Source organism: Strigops habroptila, chromosome 9 (assembly GCF_004027225.2).
Source record: "Strigops habroptila isolate Jane chromosome 9, bStrHab1.2.pri, whole genome shotgun sequence".
In the NCBI taxonomy this organism is placed as follows: domain Eukaryota; kingdom Metazoa; phylum Chordata; class Aves; order Psittaciformes; family Psittacidae; genus Strigops; species Strigops habroptila.
In genome coordinates this window covers 13220089-13227106 of record NC_044285.2, presented here as the reverse complement: position 1 = coordinate 13227106, position 7018 = coordinate 13220089, and positions in this window count along the sequence as shown.

Genomic DNA, 7018 nt, shown 5'->3' with positions numbered 1-7018 from the left:
CCTGGGACACTGCAGAAGAAGTTCTGTTCTGTTGAGCATCTTACACTGGGCATCTTGACTCTACAGTCTATTAACAGGAATTCTGGATTTCAAAATAAGCACCGAATTAGCCCAGTTGCTACTGCTATTAGTAACTGCAAACTGCTGAGAGAGCAACTAGTGTTTTTAAAAGTGCAAGGAGAAGCTATGGCTTCCTGTCCTCAGGAGCTTTGCCACACAGATAGATAAAACAAGTCAGGAGCAAGATGTGCCCTAATACTGTTTGCATGCCAGAATCCCCTGTATAGTAATTACCGAGATGTCTAGAAGCGTCATAATTATTAAGAGCTGTCAGCATTTCCATTACAATCCCCTCTGTGCATGGAGTGAGCCTCTGATGCCTCAAGACGCGGTGGGCTGGAGGCTGCGTGCAGACTGCGGGTGTGTGTCTCTGAGCTGCATCAGTTCACTGCCCGGGGTTCTCCCTGGCCGCCCCAGTGTTCCTAATGCACCTGCGCTGGGCAGGGAGGGAATTAGCTGTTCCCAGTTGTGTTTTAATGATGTACTCAGCTCTTGCAGACATTGAAACGAATCATAGCAAGGAAAGGCTTTTCTAGAGGACAGGAGTATAATGTTTAGGATGTCAAATTAAATCTCAGGTGTTGGGTCTGCAAGCTCAAACTGCTTCCTTCACACAAGCCGAGTGGCACTGTGCACAGTTTCCAAACAGAGTGGGACACAAAGCAGCAATGGAAGTTGCTGGGAAATATTTTTAAAGCTTTTACTTCTTTTCCCAATTTTTACAAAGTTTTCCAGCTTAGGATTTGTAAGAGCAAATGTAAGAAAAAAAAATCTGCACACTTTTTCCCCTGCTTTTTGTCAGAAAGTTTTATTATTGACCACATTAATACTTCATAGGAAAGAGATGTTGCCTGGTTCAGACTGAACTGCTCTCCCCCACCCCCTGACCTGGCACAAGATTCACCGTCTTCTTCCAAAGGTGGAAATCATCCATTATCATTTTTTGGAGATAATTCTAGTGGTGCAAAGGGTTATTGGAACATGGGACACTAAGCAGTGGTTTTGTGTATTATATAAGGAGAAGTATATTATTATTATATAAGCAGTGTATTATATAAGGAGAAGACTGGGTTTTCTCATAGGACATTGTGTTTCTATTTCCATTCTGTTATAGCTCACACTTAACTAAATATGATTTGATGTATACTATCTTATGAGGGTAGTATTTTAAGTCATATGTTAAAGTAGACTTATAAAAAAATACCTGATTTCTTGTTCTTGCTCTGTTTGTTCCTCCTGTGAGTCCGAATACAGCTTTCTCTCCATAGTAATTTACACTGATAGCAAAGATAGTCAGTGAAAGAAAAAGACTCAAAATACTCTAGGTCAATATGTAGCAAATAAGATGCTATTGAAGCTAGGAAGTATGTTAAGTGTCATGGAGACATAAACAGAAACTGCAGGCCCTTCTCCTTTCTGGTCCATAGGGTAGACACAAGTGTGACATGGATATGTGGAGTTTCTCTTCAGCATTGCTCAGAGCATCACATCAACTCCAGCACTCACATGCACCCCAGCAGGGATTTGCTGTCATCTGGGGACGCCTGCTTTTGTTATTTCAGTAACTCCAAAATTACCAGGAAAATTAGGACCTGATAACCAAAAGGCATCAGTCTGAAACTACAATTACACTAACTGGTTTAGAGAAAAAACAAATATTAGAAATCCCTTTCAGATTGCCCAGGCAGAAAAGGTGGTGGCAGCTGTTTGTGTTTTGAAATGCCGTGTTATTTGGGGGGGGACATTATATATTTGTCACTGGTGAATGACTGCCTCAGCAGAGTGACTTCACTTGTGAGCACTATTTGCTGCATCAGGATCTGACCTCTAGCGCTTGCTGGGGCCGTTCCTAGGCCGGGTCTGTGACACTAGGGCACAGCCACCTTGCTGTGTTTCCCAGGCTGAAACACCAGCCCGGGTTTGAGAGCTGCTGGGTGCATGCAAGCAGATGTGAGGGCTATCTGTGCTTGTTTAGTGCCTGCTCTCTGCAGGCACCGCATGGGGAATTGAGAGGCAAAGACATCCTGCAAGTGTCCATTTCAGCTCAGCCTAATTGGCTGTGGCCTTTCAATCAGGCACTTCATGAAGACACTTAGGAGTGTGCCTGCTGCTCTTCTGCATGGGCAAACTGGAGATGATTTGAGCCACAGGTTAAGAAGGAATGGGCCACCCCACTGCCATAATCAGCCCTCATCAATCACCGCGTTCAGCATGGATGCAGAAAGGCTGAAGTGCAGCTAACAAGACTTTGTCAGTTAAAAGCTGGAGCTGAGGGTATCACAAGTGTTAAAACACTCTATTTACTATACGTGAAGGTAAAGCAATCTATATCCCAATTGCTGGAGTCATTTGAGGCGCAGGGGCTGCTGACAAATGTGGATGGACAGATATGTAAAGATGATGCGTCATGAGCTCTGCTGATGAGTGTACAGCAGAAGCCTCTGAATTCACATCAAATGTGTCAAAGGGTGACAGAACTACATCACACAAACTCTGGCAGTTTAATTTGGTGTCAGCTATTAGTGTTGACTTTCAGCGCTATTGCTGCTCAGTGTTTCTGCCAGCAAGGTGACATAGCCTCACAGATTGCTAAATTTCTTTGTTGTAAGAAATAGGGTTTGCTCACTGCACAGTAGTCCTCTAATAGAGGAAATCCAGAAGGTCAGAAAACTATTTTACCAGGCTGCAGCACTCTATTTTGTGACCTAGACTTTTCATTACATTATTTTTGGTTAAGTACTTGATTGTGTCGCTACATGGAGAAAATGTCTGTGTCTTGGGTTTTGTAATTATCCTTAGTTGTTTGGAAAGGTCTTATTAATGTTAAGGGCTCTGCTCAATGATGCTGGAATTTACCAGATGCATTGGAGGGCTGTGGAAGTGTGGAAGGCTTTGAGAACTGAATTTTCCATTCAAAGCATTTTTCAAGGCAAAGTGGTATTTTTAATATGTGTTGTTCATCAACTCTTCCTTTCATTTGGGAGATGGTTTGGGAGACTGGCAATAGACCCAAAATGGAAACATTACAGCTTCCCCTTCTTCTATCCCTTCTTAGCTATTGTTGCCGAGCTTTCCAAAGGAGTGAAGAAAGGGAATAAAGTGGAGTAAAGGCGGGCACAAGTGAGAAAATGAAAGCTACATTACTTGAGAACAGAAAAGGTTTTAGGGGAAATACATCCAAACCCAAAACATTTCAAAATGTGTTATGTAAAATGGTTTCCTTCATCAACAGAATAGCGTGGGCAGAAAGAACAGTTGTGTCTTCTAGAAAGACTTAGAAGGGTTGGTATCCACTTGCATTTCTTTAAAACTGCCCAGTGTGAAGGCAGAGGTACCCAGACGCCCTGCTCCAGGAGGCCCTGCTGGGCTCACAGCGAGGTGGGTTGCTGCGGTGCTCCCAAAGCTGGAGATGAGAAAATACAGCTCCCCTTGCAATGAGATTGTTTAATACATACTCTCTATCATTCACCAGCCTAAGTTTAAGCAGCACATAAGCCACTTTGACACAGCAATATATCATTCAAAAACAAAACCTGTGCACTCTGCACGGGGCATGGGCGGATGGATAGCTCATCAGAGGGAGAGAGAATCTTTCATCAGCTGCCTTTCACTGGGTGATGACAATAATCATTTCAACACAGAGTACACAACCTAGAGTGATGAAGGCAGCAGAACACATCTGGCCTGATCTCTTTAATACCGAATATTTTAAAAACCTGAGAACATTTGTCGGGGTGGTTCAACACAATGCCTGAGCCATAGGAGAAAAGGTTACATTTATTAAAAGAGGAGGCAAGAAAAAGGAAGACAAACTGCCTGTGACAGAAAAGCGTTGCTTTTGCTGCATCCAGCTCTGACCGTGCTAGTAACTTCACACTGGAGATGTCAGAAGGCCAAAGCAATTTTACAGCTTTTAGCATCTGATCCAAACCTGACCAAAGTCAATGAAAAGCTCCCATGTATTTCAATAAGCTTTGGCTTGGTACAAAGTAGTTACATCAACCATGTGCTGTTCTACACCGTAATATTCCGTCCTTACATTGTGTTTGTCCTCAGGGCATAGAAAAATGCTGTATAAAGGTGGTCAGCATCATTCCTGCAGGTTACCAAACTAGAAATGGGTGCAGAACAGTGAATTTGCTTGACCAAGGTCACCCAGAAGATTCAGGGCAAAGCCATGTCTGCAAACAGGAAAACTCTGAGACTTTATGTAGTGTTCAAGTGTGTTTGGGTTGGTTCCAGCCACAAAGCAAGCTACCAGGTCTGGAGGGGCTTTGCCAAGTGCCATGTTATTTGCTTGCTACTCACAGGTCCCATACATGTGCAATCCCGTATGAAAGCTGCACATGGATACCTCCCAACGTAGCCTTGGGGGACATTTTTGGTCTAGAGCTCAAGGAGAGTTTGCTGCTTGCCCCCTCCATTCAAACAGTACACATGACAAGGAGGTAAAGACATTGCCCAACTTCTGTGGCAGCCAGTAAAGGATTAGGAGTATGGGAGGAAAGGCTGCATGATGGGATATAGGGGCATGAGCTTTCTCTGCTGTTCAGAGACAGTGACACGCAGGAGAAAACAGCCTGTCAGAAGCAGGAGATAGCTTCTTAGCATCTGAAGGGAACTCAGTGAATGTGCACACATGCAGTTCCCAGAACACTTTTTTTCTTTCATGTGGAATACAAATAATGTAAAAAGAAACCTGTTTGCATTCAAGTTAAACGGCAATGGGTATAATTTAGGTTCTTGATGACCTTCTGGCAAGTAGAAGAACCTCAGCAAGTCTAGAGATACAGCACTAAAATGGAGCAAAATAATGTCTTTGAGTTTCTCCAATAATTTCTTTACAGTGCCATCTATATACAAATCTGTTCTCTGCTCTACAGCAGGAGGTTTTCATTTTCTGTATTTGACATAGAGCTTTTACTAAAAATCCTCTGTTAAAAAGACTCATAAAATCACAGTTACAAATGGATTAAAAATGAATTAGTGTATTAACATGCTAGTCAGATAAAAGGAGGTGGAGAAGGGCATAATAAACAAGACAATATGAGGAAACAAAGCTAATTGCCAGCCTGGGAGAGCCATGCAGCACATTCCTAGTAAGCTGTCTGTCTTAAACCCTCTGGATCAAAAAGTGATTAATCCTATAGACAAATGTAGCCTTGATGGTAGAGATACGCAAAATCCCCTAAACAGAGCCGTGCAGTGTTGTACTTGCCATTCTGAAGGCCTCAATTACAGGGTCTTTAACTCCAGCCTTTCCCATTATGTTCCCTGGCTTACCAGGGAGCCCCCTCCTCACAGCAGCCTACTCTGAGCCTCAAAAGATGCTCTTGGCAGTGCCTGATGCTGTTCAGCCAAGCTTTATCCCTCCCTCAGCAGCCCGCTTCCCTGCCCCAGCTCTGAATGAGCCACCCAGGCAGCAGAGAGAGGAGCGGGCACCTCAGCATCCCGCAACACCCCACATGTCCTGCAGGCCCCCAAAGCCCAGCAGCCCTTGGGCTGGCACAAAATCCTAGAGGGGCAGGGGCAGCAGCAGCAGCAGGGGTGTAACAACACATGGGCTGCTGCAGGCACGTCCGTTGTGCCTGAGCGTGAGCAGGGGCAAGGGCGGGAGGGGGCAGCTTCTCATCAGCCTCCAAGAAAACCCAACGGAGAGTGACCAGGTGAAGAGAAACAAAACTGGGAGTTTCTGTGGTGCCATTTCAACCCATAATCACAGATTTTTAATGCTGTGTTTCTTGCCCAAAAGGGCCATGTGCCTGTAGGATGAGACCAGGCAACACTTGCTGGCATGGGGGGATTTTGCCCCCTGGAAGAGACACAGCCTGGCCCCAGTCAGAGGGAATCCCCAGCACCACCCCAGCTAGGGCACGGGAGCAGCACTTGGGAAGCCTGAACTGAGCAGGACTGACTTTGCTGTGCTAGATCCTTATTAGTCTCACGTTATCTTGTGCTCAGCTCTAACCATGCTAAGCAAAACTGTTTTCTAGAGCACTCTTCTGATCTCTGCCTTTAATTTGATTATCTCCAAGGCTGCCTCTATAAACATTCTCTTTTTGTCTGTGGGTTTGTATGCTCCTTGGTAATATGAGCAAGCCAGATGCCCTGGGCATCCCTGCAGAGCCCACCCTGCCGTTCTCTGGGGTAGCATCTGCCCTGAGATGCTCCCTGGCTGTGCACAGGCTCCCCCACCACCCTCCTGGCCACTGGACCTCTGCCTGGGAACACGGCCCAAAGGCAAATTACATCAGGTTAGACACAGCTCACTGAGAGCACTTCTACAAAACACGTTTTTGAAACGGAAACTATTTTAGATGCTTTTTAACTTTTTTTGCATTTTTGTAAAACAGTACCAAACCCCTGAAAACTACACTTGAATCAAAAGATCTCAGGTTAAACGTAGTTGAACAAAAAAACTTCCCAAATTATTTACTCATTTAAGTGAATATCTACATTTAGGAAAAAAAAAGGAGATATTTCTGGAAAAGATCTTTTTTAAGAAATAAAAGGTACTTGCCTCTTTAAAACATAGAGGGAACTTTTTAACTGTCTCTGCTAGATTTTTTAACTCAGCACATCTCCTTTCTTGTTTATTGCACATTGTGTTAAGCGAGTCCTTTTAGACTCATCAGTACATCACTGGTACAATGCACTAAAAGGCTTTGGAAAACACATCGCACTAAAAGTATGGGTGCTAGAAAATGCTCTAGGCACTATATGGCAGAACACAGGACTGAAAGTCTTTATCAAAACTGGGCATCCATTAAACAGGTTGTTGCCTTGCCAAATGCCAGCCTCTTGGCTCTGACCCTGCCATTCAGCACTGGGTGGACACTGCAGTGACAGCTGCTGAGGAAGGTGTTTGCTGGTGGCTCCAGCCACTACTCGCAGTCAGTCTCAGTGTTAAAGAAGTGCTCAAAACAGGCTTGCTAATACGGTGAGTGAGAACACAGAA